The sequence below is a fragment of the Geotrypetes seraphini genome, chromosome 10 (genome assembly GCF_902459505.1).
Source record: "Geotrypetes seraphini chromosome 10, aGeoSer1.1, whole genome shotgun sequence".
Lineage (NCBI taxonomy): Eukaryota > Metazoa > Chordata > Amphibia > Gymnophiona > Dermophiidae > Geotrypetes > Geotrypetes seraphini.
In genome coordinates, this window is record NC_047093.1 from 146,129,450 (window position 1) to 146,146,027 (window position 16,578).

General features: G+C 50.9%; 1 protein-coding gene across 1 annotated transcript in view; it reads left to right on the forward strand.

The window, feature by feature from the left end:
• The first annotated feature begins 3,516 nt into the window (after positions 1 to 3,516).
• LOC117367466 (MOB kinase activator 2-like) overlaps positions 3,517 to 16,578 on the forward strand; it is a 33,679-nt gene continuing 20,617 nt past the window's right edge. Inside the window, exon 1 of the mRNA XM_033960017.1 lies at positions 3,517 to 3,680. The gene's annotated coding sequence lies outside the window, so the exon portion shown is untranslated. The remainder of the gene's footprint in view (positions 3,681 to 16,578) is intronic.

Below are 16,578 nucleotides of genomic sequence, written 5' to 3' on the forward strand. Positions count from 1 at the left end.
TTCCTTCCTGTATCCCTGGCTACTTGTGGGCCTCCCAGCTAACTCCCTTCTATTGGCGACTGCGAATCTGGCCGGAATGTTCAGAGCCTGGCGCTAGGGATTGTGGGATTTGTAATAGTTGTTTTTTAACCTTTTAATAATGAGTGAGCTGCTCTTCTTTTCCTTCTTCTTCCTCTCTTTGGCCTCTGGGGGGATCTTCCTTCTTCCCTTTTTCCTCTCTTACTCTCTTGAATTAGGATCTTTCTCCTGCCCTTCTATTTTACTTTATGCTTCTTCCCTCTCCCCTTCTTTCCTTCCCCCTTTATTATCACTTTCCTCATTTTTTCCTTTGCTTTTTACACAATCAGTGACAATATTATTATATTCCTGTATTTTATATAATGTTGGAATTTTTTTTCACATTGACTTATGTAACCATTTACTATTGACCTGTTTTGTTTATTTTTCCTTTCTGTATTCTTGAAAAATTTCTAATAAATTTTCAAGGAAAAAAAAATAATGAGTAAGCAATTAATGTGCCATAACTGCAAAGCTTAAAAAAACACCCAATTGGGCAGGAAAATCGAATCGAAAAATCGATTCAATAGGCTGAATCGAATCAAATTGAAATTTTTTTTTCCTGAATTGGGCAGCACTAGTGGGAGTAACTAAATTGGTTTATATATATTGCATGCAGATACTTTAAGAACATAAGAATTGCCGCTGTTGGGTCAGACCAGTGGGTCAGACGCCCTTTCTTCTGTCACTAGTGGGTTCACAATCTAAGTCTCATACATGGGGCAATAAAGGGTTAAGTAACCTGCCTAGGGTCACAAGGAGCAGGAATTGAACCCTGTTCTCAGCCACTGCACTAACCCTTAGGCTTTGAATAGTTTTTTCCTCACTCTGTTCTGTCACTGGTGTACCAGCACACTGGAGTACTCCTTGGTCTCTGACTGGAGTGTGACTGGTGTTCCCAAGGTGGCCAGTGCACATCTTGTTCTGTGTTCCCAGTCAGCTTGAGTACAGGCTGCTCTGGTGACTAAGCAGGTGCCATGGCTGAAATATGCAAGGGAAGGGCCCAGCTGCATGCCAGGACAGGTAAGGCAGCCACATTCCTGTGGGCTGCTCTGAAGCTGGAGCCTCCCTGCAGCCCTGGAATTGAACACAAACATTTGTTACATGAGGTGTCCTGAGGGGCGTTGTCACAGTTGTAAGAAGTGTTGTTTTCCATCTCTTATATGATGTAAGAAGTGGCCTTCACATTCCTGCACACTGCAGCCTGAATTCTCAGGCCATGAGATGGGATTTGTTGGGAATTTGGGAGGGAGTGGCAGGATGTATTAGGGCAGTGGTCTCAAACGTGCGGCCCGCCAGGTACTATTTTGAGGCCCTCAGTATGTTTATCATAATCACAAAAGTAAAATAAAACAGTTTCTTGATCATATGTCTCTTTAGCTATAAATTATATTATTATTATTAAGACTTAGCCAAAAGGAAAGATTTAAGCTACAAGGAACGCCTCAGAAAACTGGGACTGTTCACCCTCGAAAAGAGAAGACTGTGTGGGGATCTGATTGAGACTTTTAAAATATTAAAAGGATTTGACCAAATTGACCAGGAAGCAGCATTACTGACATTTTCAGAGGTGACACGGACAAGAGGTCATAGCCTGAAACTGAATGGCAGCAGGTTCAGGACAAATGTCAGGAAGTTCTGTTTCACACAACGAGTGGTGGGCGCTTGGAATGCTCTCCCGGAGGATGTGGTGGCAGAGACTACTGTTCTGGGTTTCAAACGCAAGTTGGATGCACACCTTCTTGCAAATCATATTAAGGGATACGGGAAATCCGGGTCTCCAACAAGGAGCACCTAAATGGGCCTTCGCGTGTGCGGATCGCCGGACTAGATGGACCTTGGTCTGATCCGGTGAAGGCGTTTCTTATGTTCTTATAAACTATAAACAGCAGTACTAGCTCCCAAGGGAAAATTTTGGCTGTGCATTGCCATTCATTTTCAGATTTCTAGGACCCCCCCCTTCAGGTTCCCTGTGATTAGGATCATTAAAATCAACATGGAGAAACAATCCTATAAAAAAGTATGACAACATTTCAATATTAAACTTTGTTGCTGCCGCAGACATCTCCACTAGTTTGCTTAATAGTGAAGCCAGCCATGAATGTGCTAAATATACAAACTCTGACATGTAAAACAAGAGTGTATGCAAAGAAGATAACACTTATGTACAAGACTTGTAAGTAAAGAATGAGCAGACACACGAAGAACAAATATGTGTGTGTCCTACAAATACAGAGAAAACCAAAAAAACTCTGTGGAGTGACAATGTACCTAAATGGACTTTATTTGAAAGTGTCAAAGTTCCAAAGGTACACTGAAATCATCCACATAAAATAATTTCATCCACATAAAAATAAATCATCCACATAAAAGCCTTAAAGGACCTAGTCCGCTAGGGATACAGGACCCAACACGGTCCGTGTTTCGACAAAAAGTCTTCTTCAGGGGTCCCTGGGGGGTCCTATAAAGGTGAATACGTGGGAAACAATTGTGTGATGAGCCGGAAGTGAGACACTGTGATAAGCTTGGCTTCGGTCGGCAGGGACCTGTACCTTTGGGCTTTGCAAATAGGGAGTAGGACTAGCTGGAACCAGTTTATGCCGCAGAGATTGATTGTAAGTGCCAGCTGAGTAAACAGGAGCACAACCAGAGCAGAGACACACACACACAGAAACACACCCCAGCGTGTTCCCAAGATAGATTAGATACGTGTCACTGCCACTAGCATATCCCTGGAAAAGACATGTATCATATCACATAAATTACACCCCCCTCCAAGACAAAAACATGTCAGCATGTCCCTGGGACAGACATGTACCATATGTGTTCCCAAGACACACACACATTTTGAGGAGGGAGGGTTCAGAGAGTTGTCATGTCATTCCTAGAGTGTCTGGAACAGACTTGTACCACATCACATAATACCCCCCCCCCCAATCATTAGTGTATTCCTAAGACAAACGTGTGTCACATCACCTCCAGCATATTACTGGCACAGATGTGTACCACATCACCCCCACTGTGTCCTTGGAGGAGACATGTATCACATCAGACATTCTTACTGGTGTATTCCCATATCAACCCCTGGGGTGTGTCCGTGTGACAGACACACATTGTATTTCTTTCTCTCTCGCTCTGTTCCTGGCCAGAAAATTGTAGGATGTTTTATGTTGTAGGGCAAGTGTAAGTACATCATGAAGGCTTTTTCTGGGTGTCTATGTAAGGCTGTTTCTCTCTAATTCTAGGAAATAGGTGGCATAAATGCATGGAGACAGGAGCCTCCGCCTAGTACTTGTACAACTGTGCAAACCTGTGTATCCAGGTCTTGAGGAAGGTGCTGGGCAGTGAGCCAGTCTCTGAAGCCCCATGTGCCATACTGCACATGCTGAGGGTGACCCAGGGAGCAGGGGGTCCTTCCTGTTTGGGAAGGGAGCCCTAAGCTTCCTTGGTTGCTAAGGGCAGGTTCAGAGGGTGGATCAGGAGGAGGGGTGTGGCTGTGGGAGGCTGGACTAGCAGATCCTTGCATGAACCTTTTGTCTGAGTCTGACTCTAGCAACACAAACCTCAGGTTCTCTGGACAGTGAAGAGAGAAGATCCTGTGACTGTACCACAGAGTGGCCAAGGTAAGCAGCTTCTAGGGACTGGTGGTGGTGGGGGTCACTTATCCTGCGTCCTATCTGAGGCTCAGAGAGGGACAGTACTAGGGGATGGAGGACAGAGCATCTAGAGTCCAGGATAAAACTTCAGTCCACACAAAGGGAAACTGTTAGTCTTTATTTGTCCTGTGGTGGGGCAATGTTTCTATGAACCTTGCACTGCCATAGCCTGGGTTATAACTACTGACATACTGTGGTGGAGGGCAGTATGGGATTTTTTTTGTGTGTATTTGAGAACATCCACCCTGCTTTGCTTGTATTGTACCTGTTTTGGGGGTTGGGCGGCTGTATATGTTTGAGGAAACTCATAGTTGCTGCCTGAGGTGGAGGCAGTGTGCGCGCGCTGTACTTATTCTGTGGTAGATAAGGGGGGGGGGGGGTGCTGCTGCTGCTGCCTGTGTTATACCTGTCCTGTAGTGAGGGGAAGTGTGTGCGTGCCTGCTTTTAGACATTTAGGTTTTTAGTTTGTTGTAAGATTGGGGGGGGAGGTCATAAGTACATTTTAAGATTCCTCCCCACTAGGCGGGGAAGGGGATGCTGAATAATGTACTCCAATTCCAGGTCTGTAGGAGCAGGAAATGGTGTATGTGTGGGGGGGAGGAGGGAGGGATTTACAACACTCAACTGCCTTCGTGACTTCCTTGTGTTCTGGGAGGGAGTCACAACAGCTTCTTAGACAAACACAAGAGAGGGCTAGACCGTGAAAATAGCTGCAAAGAGGAGGCCGCATCAGTCGCTATCACAAAGTAAACAACTAATAAGAGCATGAACATGTACATACTACATGCAACCTGTAACAGAACACGATCACCTATGAGCTAAATGCAATTCATAAAATACAATTAATACATATTACACACAACCTGTAACACAGCACAGTCATTACATGCTACACGTAATAGGGGGCCTACTTTTTCAGTACACCATGCTCTTTATATTGTGCAACACACTCTGGTATTTTCATCCCCTTACTTTCGTCATTGTTGTAGTCTTAGCCAATTCCTGCCTCCTATGCTCTTACATTGTACCTTTGTCTCTGGCATTTTCAGACCCCTACTTTATCCCAGGACAAGCAGGCAGGTATTTTCACTAATGCGTGACGTGATCCAACGGAGCCCCGATGCGGACGCCTCACAAGCAGTCATGCTTGATGAAACTCGAAGTTTCGAATTGCCCGCACCGCGCATGCGCGAGTGCCTTCCCACCCAGCACAGGGCGTGTCTCCTCAGTTCTTACTTTTCCGCAGAGCCGAGAAGTCCGTCTTCGACTCTCTGCGTGAAGTATTTTCACTTGTGCCTTCTGAAGTTCGCAGTTTTGGGTTCTTTTTCTCTTAATCACTGATTTTCGTCGTACTTTTATTGTTGGTTGTTTTTTTTTTTTTTTAATTTCTTCCATCCATTCGACCGGGCAGGCCATGTGGCCGCAGCCCCGCGGCTTCAATCTTGCGGCGGAGCTTTTCCGACCTATGTCCCGGCCTGCTACCGGTTTTAAAAAGTGTTCCAAGTGCCAGCGCGTGATTTCACTGACAGACCCTCATCGACGCTGTCTTCGGTGTCTTGGGTCTCAACACCTTCCGAAATTGTGCCGGCCTTGCACTTATAGCCCGTGCTTTCAAGCATCTTGTGGGAGTCGTTGCATCTTGTGGGAGTCGCTGTTCAGCATGGAGTCTTCGAGGGCCCTTCACCATCGGCCTCTCCCGAGGCTCCCCAGGCTTCCACATCTTCTGCTCCGAGCCTCATCAAACCGGCCTCATTTGTTCCGGCTCTGTCTTCGACGCAGTCTGCGGTGCCTTCCTCTGTCTCTTCAGGTCAGATGGCGCAGCAGCCCATTCCCCCGGTGGTGCTTAAAGTGCCCAAGGCTTCTAAATCCAAGCACTCTCGCACTGCCTCGAGGGAGCACGAAGCCCGTGCAGGTGGTCCCGTTGGTGACACAGATCCATCTTTGCCGGCTTCGTTCCAGACCTTACTTGAGAAGCAATTCATTCAGCTCTTTACCACGATGGGGCCGAAGCTTCTCTCTCAAATCCAGCCTGGGCACACGAAGGCCTCCCGCGAGGTCGAGCTGCCTCCAGTGCCTCAGCCATACACACACTCTCAACAGGGAGCAGAGTCTCTGCGAGTGTCTGGTCTGGCATCGATGCATGGATCGCAAGGAGCAGAGTCTTTGCCCATGCCTCCATTGGAACCGATTCACTCGATGCAAGGACTCGAGTCTTTGCGAGTGCCTCATGGTTCCTCCAGTCAACCACCTCTGCTTCGATCCACCGCTTCCAGCCCCATCCCACTCTCTGGGGGCCTCAGCAAAGACCCATTCGCCTCGTTTGTCGAGGCCTGCTTCGAAGCACAGCTCGCATCATCGATCGAGGCATTCTTCGAAGCACTCCTCCAGGCATGCCTCGCCTCATCAGAAGCAACCTTTTCTTCAGTTTTCTCCACCGTCTACTTCGCCTCCTCCGATGCCGGAGCTCGAGGACACGGTGGGGTCTTTTTCTCCAGCCCGATTCCCGTCCTCATTGGATCAGGAGGCCTCGACGTCCTCGAGTCCTTCTCGAGGCCCTGCTTTGGCTGACCAGCTGTCTTTTTCTTCTTTTCTCCGTCAGATGGCAGCTGATTTGGACATTCAGCTGGACACTGGGTCCAAATTCTCAAAGGAGTATCTCGAGACAATGCATCTCCCTCAACCTCCTGCTGAATCCCTCAAGCTTCCTCTTCATAAGCTGCTGGATCAGATCTTTGTCCGCTGTCTGGAGACTCCCTATTCAATCCCCGCTGTTCCGGGCAAATTGGATGCCAGATACCGCACGGTTCATCATAAGGGATTTGATGGTGCCCAACTAGCCCATCAATCCCTTTTGGTAGAGTCCTCATTGAAGCGGTCTCACCCCTCCCAGGTATATGCCACTGTTCCACCTGACAGGAAGGGCAAAACGATGGACAGGTTTGGCAGGCGAATTTACCAGAACTCTATGATGCAATACAGAGTTCTCAACTACAATTTTCATTTTATTACATATTTTTTTTTTGAAAGTATGTTTATTAAAGGATCAATGCATACGAGAATATACAGAATATAACCATACAATAAGGACATCATGTACAATAATCAAAGGTGCAGGCAAAGGATAAACAAACATGGATACATCCACAACATATCAACTCCCATGCAGATCCAATTTTGAAATGAAACCCTCCCCTCTAACCCCTCCCCCCCACCCTGTGCACCCGTGATCTCCACCCAGCCCTAAAAGGAACTCCAATAATCCAAATAGGTTCCAGATTTCCAGCAAGCTGCCCCCCGGCGATGCTGCCGCTCCCACCCAGCCATCAGAGACATATGAGCCCGCCACTGTTGCAATGTTGGCCGCGTTGTAAGGCCACTAAAAGAAAGCGCCTTCCAGGATCGCTAACACCCGCTTCCACCAGGGGACCTGTGACACCCAACAGCAACGTCTTGTAAGACCAGTCTATAGATAATCCTATAACGTTTTCCAGCTCCCGAAGCACAGAAATCCACAGGGGCCCTACATGTGAACATTCCAAAAAGTGATGTACCAAGGTGTCTCGACGAGCCGGACATTTGGGGCAGCAGTCATCAGGCCATAACCCCATCGTTCGTCCTTTACATCTCGTTAAATAAGATTGGTGCAGTATCTGCAGATGTACTTCCCTCAAACTCACAGTAGGGGAGGCAGAGGCACATTCCTGAAAACACCGAACTAATTCGTCAGCAGTGACCTGCTCTCCCAATGCTGAAGTCCAATCCGATGCCATAGCATCAAGAAACCTATCAGACCGTCTTTCCCTCCCCACTTTATACCACTCCGAGAGCGTGTTAAGGTCAGATGGGGCGGACAAAAACTGGTGATCCAAGGAAGTGAAAGTGGGCAAGCTGCCCTCCGGCGAACAGAGCGCCAAACAATAACTATGCATCTGCAGGTATGCAAACATAGACCCTGCGGTCCAACCCCAGCGGTCCCGACATGCCAGAAAAGAGGGAACCGATCCTGACCCCACTTCAACCACCTGCCCCACAAAACGACACCCAGACGTCCGAACTGAGGCAAAAAATGCATGCAACGAACCAGCAGGAAACTTAGGGTTACCCACCAATTCCGTAAAAGGCGAAGGACCCACCGCGCCCCCAAAGGAAGACCGCCACCAGCACCAGGCCATTCGTAAGGGTCGAAGCATAGAAGGGCAGGGTCCCGCCCCATGCCACAGGAGGTTAAAAACTGACACCGGAGTTGACAAAATGTACCAGAATCCAACCGGGGCAAACCTGGCAACTCCTGTATATAATTCATGCACCCATCTCAACAAAGCAGCCACATTGTAAAGACGCAAATCGGGCAAGTTCACACCACCGTGCTCACGCCCCCTAATCAGTTTGTTATAGCCAATTTTCACCCGGCGGGAGCGCCATATAAAGGACGAAACGACCCCCCCTATAAGCCTGCACATCTTTCTGTTTGATCCATAGGGGCACCATTTGTAGTGGATACAGGAGTTTCGGCAAGAGGACCATTTTAATAAGGGCAACGCGTCCCAGGGGCGAGAGGGGAAACTCCATCCATCTCTTACATAGAGCTCGGACTGCATCTAATTTATCAAGTACATTCTTCCGATATACCACCCCCGGATCCGCATGCAGATATATTCCCAGATATTTGAGCGTACCCTTAGACCATTGCAACGGAAAAGAAGGATCCTGCCACAAAGCACACGGGGGGCGGACCGCCAGAGCCTCTGACTTATCAAAGTTAATTCGCAACCCAGAAAAGGCTCCAAACCTCCATATAAGATCAATTAAACGAGGAACCCCCTCTTCAGCATCTCCCAGAAAGATGAGTATGTCATCCGCAAACAAATTAATTTTAAATTCTTGGGAACCCAACCAAATACCACGCAAGTCAGGGCTCTGACGGAGCTTAGCCGCAAGAGGCTCTAGAGCCAAGACAAAAAGCATCAGAGAGAGGGGACAGCCCTGGCACATCCCCCTCTCGAGTTCAAAAGAAGAGGTAAGCTCCCCGTTAATCAGGATTTGGGCCGTAGGATGAGCGTATAATGATCGAATCCCAGTCAGAAGGCTCCCCATAATGCCGAACTGAGGAAGAACCCAAAAAAGATAATCCCATAACACTTTATCGAACGCTTTTTCCGCGTCTAGACTAACTATAAGGGCATTCTTCTGTCCTGGGTGTTGCCCAGCAAGTCCAGGATTCTGGAGTACCGAAAGCGCCCTCAACACATTAGCAGATGAATAGCGGCCCGGCACAAAACCTGCCTGGTCCGAATGAATTAAATTGGGCAAAACCCGACCCAGGCGAGCCGCCATAATAGCAGCAAACAACTTGATATCTTGATTGAGCAGAGAAATAGGTCTATAGGATCCCAGCTGATCTTCCGCTCGACCCGGTTTCGGTAGAACCACAATATTAGCGTGAGTGAGTCTATGCGGAGGCAGTTCACCTCTACTAAGAGCCCCACACAGGGCTTGAAATGGGCCCACCACTCGTACCCCCAACAACTTATAATATTCAGAACCCAGTCCGTCAGGCCCAGGGGCTTTAGCCAATTTTAAGGCTCGAATAGCTTGTTGAATCTCCAACCCTCGCACCGGGGCATTTAACGCCTCCCGCTGCTCATGTCCCAGGGACGGAAGCTGTAGGTCTTGAAAGAAAGTCATCCTCTGTTCTGTGTCACAGGTCCCCTTATCATATAGAGCCCTATAGTAGTTAACAAAACTCTGCTGTATCCCAGCTTGGGCAGTTATCTCTTTACCATCAGGCGCCCGAATCCTTGAAATTATGTGCTTCGGAGCCCTGGAGGTAACCAAAGATGCAAGCAGTTTCCCCGCTTTGTTACCCCAGCGATGGAGGCGATATTTATACAATCTGATATCTCTAAGGGCTCTTTCTGCCATTAATTTGCCTACGTAGGTCAAAATATTGAGATTGAGCTGCCGTGGCACCCGGAGCATGTAAACTCCCACGCAGCGCGGCCAAACGTTGTGTTAAGTCCAACAGTGTCTTATCTTGGGCTCTGCGCTTGCGGGTAGTATACTCTATAATTTTACCACGCAAGACCGCCTTGCTCGCCTCCCAAAACACCACCTCTGATACATCAGAAGCAGGGTTGTCGTTCACAAAGAAATCCCATTGTTGTTCCAGGAAATCCTTAAACTCATCATCTTCATATAACGTGGGATTCATACGCCAACTGGTAGTCGACCCCTGGGGCCCCGGCCTATCAATGAGCTCCAGCCAAACCAAGTGGTGATCTGACAAAACACCGTCTTCAATCACCACTCGTGGAATACCCGCCAGCAGAGAAGGAGCCACCAACAGGTAGTCCAAACGACTATGAACATCATGCACTTGAGAGTGAAAAGTGAAGTCAGATTCAGTAGGATGCAGTGTGCGCCAGACATCAATCAGACCCAGTTGGTGCATCACAAAGTTCACCCCCTTGTGATCGCCTCCTTTCAATCGAGACTTAGGCGGCTTGCAATCAACAAGTGGGTCTGCAGTGATGTTAAAGTCCCCACCTAGTACCAATTGGTATTCAGAAAAAGGCGTCAGAGCCGCTACTAATACAGAAAAAAATCTATGAGAGTATACATTAGGTGCATAAAGAGAACAAAACACATATTTCTTCCCCAGAAAATCTCCTGCCCAGATCACATATCGCCCCTCAGGGTCCTGTATTACCTTGTGCATAGTACAAGGATGTTTTTTATGAAAGAGGAGAGCAACACCTCGCTGTCTGGAGTTATAGGAAGCAAAAGCTACTTCCCCTACCCACTCCCTCTTCAGTTTAACATGTTCTGTCACGCTGAGGTGAGTCTCCTGAAGCATTAAAACATCTACTTTTAATTTCTTACAGTATTGAAATAATTTGCTGCGCTTCACCAGGGAATGCAAGCCATCAATGTTAAAGCTGACAATCTTAACAGAACTCACAGTAGCAGTTGGTAAGAAGTAAGTTCCCCCAGAGACTGCCGGCTTCCCAGCCAAACCAGCACGCCACCCACTGAAGTATCAGAACATTGCTGGTCAGAGACCCCCGGGTGCTCCTAGGATGCAGCCCACCCTTCCACCCCTCCCCCAACAAAACTTCCTGTTATCCCAGGACAAGCAGGCAGCATATTCTCACATGTGGGTGACGTCATCCACGGAGCCCCGACGCGGACAGCTTTTCAAGCAAACTTGATTGAAGATTTCAAGTTTGCTAGTGCTGCACCACGCATGTGTGTGCCTTCCTGATCCACTAGAGGGTGCATACCCTCCTCATGGTCCTCAGTTCTTAGTTTTCCGCTGAGCCAGAAAGCCCTGTCTCTCTTCTCTGCGTTCTTCTAAGTGCCTTTCTGTCACCGCGGCTTCTTTATTTTGTTAGGGAGTCGCTGTGCGTTTGTTAATTGATCGTGTATTTTCTTTGTTTCAAAAAAAAAAAAAAAATGACTTTTGATTGTGTTTCTGCTGGTCCATCGGCAGGCCCTTCCTCAGCCATGCTGCTAGGCCTCATTTTGCTGCAGCTGTATTTTCTTCTTCCCTGGCCTCTCTCTGGGCTCACCTCATGTGAGCAGAATGGCCGGGACCCTTTTTCCTTCATTGGAATCGGACTGAGTAGCTTCGATCCCCGGTAAGTCTTCTTTCTTTCTTTCTTCTAGGTGCGTTACCTCGGTAACGCCACCGGCTGAGTCTCAGGCATTCCAGGCATCGAGTGCAATCGTGCCCGCCTCTACGAGACCTTCGAAGCGTGCCTCCTTTCATGGGAATACTCATCTCGAGGTTGCCCTTTATGGAGCGCACTGCTGCACCTTTATTACCAGCTTCATTGGTATGGTGCCGACTTCTGAACCTCGACGGACTTCGGTGTGCCTCGACGTCGACTGGGGCTTCGTGCCTCGACATCGACTGAGGCTTCATACGTCGACTGAGGCTTTGTGCCTCGATGTCTCCTGGGGCTTCGTGCCTCGACGTCGCCTGAGGTTTTGTGCCTCGATGTCGCCTGAGGTTTTGTGCCTCGACGTCGCCTGAGGTTTTGTGCCTCGGCGTCGACTGAGGCTTCGTGCCTCGACGTCGACTGGGGCTTCATGCCTCGACGTCGACTGGGCTTCGTGCCTCGACGTCGACTGAGGCTTCGTGCCTCGACTGAGGCTTCGTGCCTCAACGTCGGCTGAGGCTTCGTGCCTCCACGTCTCCTGAGGCTTCGTGCCTCCACGTCGCCTGAGGTTTTGTGCCTTGACGTCGCCTGAGGTTTTGTGCCTCGACGTCGACTGAGGCTTTGTGCCTCGACGTCGACTGAGGCTTCGTGCCTCGACGTCGACTGGGGCTTCGTGCCTCGACGTCGACTGAGGCTTCGTGCCTCGACGTTGACTGAGGCTTCGTGCCTCGACGTCGACTGGGGCTTCGTGCCTCGACCTCGACTGGGGCTTTGTGCCTTGACCTCGACGGGGGCTTTGTGCCTCGACCTCGACGGGGGCTTTGTGCCTCGACCTCGACGGGGGCTTTGTGCCTCGACGTCGTTTGAGGCTTTGTGCCTCGACTGAGGCTTTGTGCCTCGACGTCGACTGAGGCTTTGTGCCTCGACGTCGACTGAGGTTTTGTGCCTGGACGTCGTCTGAGGCTTTGTGCCTGGACGTCGTCTGAGGCTTTGTGCCTGGACGTCGTCTGAGGCTTTGTGCCTGGACGTCGTCTGAGGCTTTGTGCCTGGACGTCGTCTGGGGCTTTGTGCCTGGACGCCGGCTGGGGCTTTGTGGCTGGACGCCGGCTGGGGCTTTGTGCCTGGACGCCGGCTGGGGCTTTGTGCCTGGACGCCGGCTGGGGCTTTGTGCCTGGACGTCGGCTGGGGCTTTGTGCCTGGACGTCGACTGGGGCTTGGTGCCTCACCGCCGCCTGAGGCCTTGTGCCTCAATGTAGAATGCGGCTTTGTGCCTCGACGTTGTCTGAGGCTTTGTGCTTCGACTTTCTGCCTCGACGTCGACTTGGGCTTGGTGTCACGATGTCGACTGAGGCTTGGTGTCTCGACGTCGACGGATGCTTTGTACCTTCGACGTCGGCTGAGACCGTGTGCTCCGCGTCGCCTGATGCTTGTGCTTCGGCGTCGACTGAGGCTGGGGGCCTCATCGTCGGCTGGAGCTCTGTGCCTCGTCGTCGACCGAGGCTTCGTGCCTCGCCGTTGACTGGAGCTTTGTGACTTGACGTCGCTTGGGGCTTTGTGTCCTTTGGTTGACTGTGGTCTTGTGCCTCGACGTCGACTGTGGCTTGGTGCCGCAACGTCGCTGGGGGCTTTATGCCTCGGCATCGGCTGAGGCTTTGGGCCTCGGTGTCGACTGCGGGTTTGCACCCCGTTTTTGACGGGGGCATCGTGCCTCGATGTCGTCTGGGGCTCTGTGCCTCGGCGTCTCCGGCTCCTGTTCGAGAAGGTTCCCCGTTTTCGGTTCATTCCGGGCAGCCGTGACGGAATCTTGTAGTACGGAGTTTGGTTTACTGGAGGAGACTCTTTCCCTGCTCCGGCTCTATTGCTCCCGCCATGCGTCATCTCGCTTGGCGCAGAGTGTGGCAGATGATCCGAACCTCCAGGATCATCTCGCCACTTTTACTTGCGTGAGTATTGCGTTTCTTGAGGCCTCTCTTGCGGAGGCCACTAACCGCCTCTCAGAACGCGACTGGTCCTTCGCCTATCGGGACGCCTTCAGCTGAATCCTTTCTGCCTTGGTGGTTTGGACTCCTTCTCCGGAGGGGCCCTCCGGATACCTTTCTTGTGTTAGCTCGGCCTCCTTCGCAGCAGCCGCAATAGCTGCAGCAGCGCCGGGTTATGGTCCAGCCGCCGGCTTCGGCGACTCCTGGCTGTCTTTTTGACTATTCTCGCATAGCCTCCGGGCTGCTCTCCTTCTGGGGATTCCTCCCCTCCCTTCGGGAGGAGTGTCTCCGTATCTATGCACTGGGAGTATAGCCTCGCCTCTGTCGGTTGGGCATTCCCATCCTCCCATCTGCGTCTGGTCCTGTCCCTTCGTGACCTGCACTAGTTTCTAGTCTGGGAGCGGTTCAGACTCTGTCCGCCCCAGTCTCGGGAGTCCGTCGGGGCGGACCTGGACCCAGTTTGTCTGCGCTCCTTCTTGTCTCGGCCTCCGGGGGAGGGCCTTATTTGTTTATACCGGAAGATGGCCCCTCTGTCCTCGGTCCGCCTCCAGTCTTTTCTGCCTCTGCCTCGGCAGGCCTCCTGTCTGCGCCTGAGTCAGCTGGTGTCTCAGCGGTCTGATCCCGGAAGATGGCCCCTCTGTCCTCGGTCCGCCTCCAGTCTTTTCTGCCTCTGCCTCGGCAGGCCTCCTGTCTGCGCCTGAGTCAGCTGGTGTCTCAGCGGTCTGATCCTTTGGGATCATGGGTCTCCACGGTTCAAGTCATGATGTTCGCCTGGTTTCATCTTCGTGTTCCCCGCTGGACCCGAGCATCTCAGTGATGGCAGGATCGGGATCCCGCTTCCCAGCACTTTTGTGGTGCCTCCCTCCTTGACACGCTTGTTTCATTGGTGGGCCACCTCTTCGTATCCCCGCATCAGAGGGTTCTGCCGATGAACTTCTCAGCATAGGCTTAGGGGCGCACCTCGACGGCCTTCGGACTCGGAGTCTTTGGTCGGGTGCGGACCGTCGCAGCCGCATCAATCTGCTGAAGCTCTGGGTCATTTACAATGCCGTGGTGGATTTTCGTTATTGGTTGCTGGATTGCAGGGTCCTGGTGCGTCCCGACATCCTGGTGGCGATGTATTCTGTGACCAAGCCAGAGTGTACAGGTTCCCTGTTACTTTGCAGGGAAGCCCTTCGTCATTGGAGGGGGAGTTACACCACTACTTCTTTCTTTGGGCGGTGTATTTCTGGGGCGAGCAGCATTGTCTGGTGGACACGTTGAGTCGCCCTTTTCGGCTGCATGAATGGTCGCTCCATTCTCAGACTCTGCGGCATGTGGTTGCTCGGTGGGGAACCCCACAGGTAGTTCCTTTCGCTTTGCCCCTCACTCACTGGTTGCCTCGATATTGCTCGAGGATGTTCTCCAGGGTTGGCATCGAGGTGGATGCTTTCCTTCTCGATTGGATGGGCAGGTTCCTCTATGCGTTCCCTCCCTTTACTCTGATTCTCAGGTCTTTGATACACCTCCTGTCGGTCTGCGCCACCATGATCTTGATGGCTCCTCTGTGGCCCTGGCAGCTGTGGTTCTCCCTGCTCCTCCAGCATGTCAGGGAGCCTCTGCTTCTACCTATGTTCCCTTCTCTGCTGTCTCAGTGTTGAGGTTTCTGTTGCATTCCAATCTGCAGTCTCTACACTTATCAGCTTAGTTCCTCGCAACGTGCCTCCCTCCTTCTGTTTCTCTCATGTCGGTGGGGGTGTTCTCGAGGCCTCTCGAAAGATCTCCACTCGGCAATGCTATTCCCAGAAATGGTCCTGATTTGCTGCGTGGTGTGCTGAGCACCGCATGGATCCGCTCTCTGCCTCCTTGCCTTCAGTGCTGGATTATCTGTTTCACTTGTCTCGGTCTGGTCTCAAATCGACATCTAGTCGAGCCCACCTCTGTGCATTTGCTGCCTTTCATCCGACGGTTTCCCGCTTTATGAGGGATCTCTTCAATGTACATCCTCCGCTCAAAGCCCCTCCGGTGGTTTGGGATCTTTGTGTGGTCCTGGCTCAATTGGTGCTACCTCCATTTGATTCCATTGATAAAGCTCTTTTGAATTACTTCACCTGGCAGGTGGTATTCCTGGTTGCTCTCACGTCTGCTCGCAGAGTCAGTGAGCTGCAAGCTCTGGTTGCGGACCCGTCTTTTCCTGTATTTCATTATGACACGGTGGTCCTGCGTACTCAACCCCAGTTCTTGTCCAAGGTGGTTTCGGACTTTCCTCTCAATCATTCCATTGTTCTTCTGGTCTTTTTTCCGAAGCCCCACTCGCCTCCTGGCGAGGTGGCGCTTTACACACTTGACTGTAAGAGGGCGTTGGCTTTTTATCTTCAACGCACTCAGTCTCCTCAGAAGGTTCCTCAATTGTTTTTGTCCCTCGACCCTAATCGGTTAGGACGCCCAGTTCCCAAGCGCACCTTGTCCAACTGGTTGGCTGCTTGTATTTCCTTTTGCTACGCTCAGGCTGGTCTCGCGCTGCATGGTCGAGTCACGGGACATAAGTCCGAGCGATGGCGGCTTCTGTAGCTTTCTTCAGGTCGACGCCTATCGAGGAGATTTGCAAGGCTGCCACTTGGTCTTCGGTTCATACTTTCACCTCCCACTACTGCCTGGATACTCTGTCCAGGAGCGACGGCCGGTTTGGCCAGTCGGTTTTGCGTAATCTGTTTTCTTGAATTGCCAACTTCCCTCCGTCCCTTTTTGGTTAGCTTGGAGGTCACCCACATGTGAGAATATGCTGCCTGCTTGTCCTGGGATAAAGCACAGTTACTTACCGTAACAGGTGTTATCCAGGGACAGCAGGCAGATATTCTCACAACCCGCCCGCCTCCCCGAGGTTGGCTTCTTTGCTAGCTATCTGAACTGAGGACCATGAGGAGGGTATGCGCCCTCTAGTGGATCAGGAAGGCACACACATGCGTGGTGCAGCACTAGCAAACTTGAAATCTTCAATCAAGTTTGCTTGAAAAGCTGTCCGCGTCGGGGCTCCGTGGATGACGTCACCCACATGTGAGAATATCTGCCTGCTGTCCCTGGATAACACCTGTTACGGTAAGTAACTGTGCTTTCCTTCAGATACACCCCCCACCCCCCACAGATATCTCCCTTATCCAATCCCCCCTTCCGTAACACCTCCCCAACCCATAACCACACTCTCGTCCACACTCTCATAACACCAACCCCAGCAGTAAGCAAACA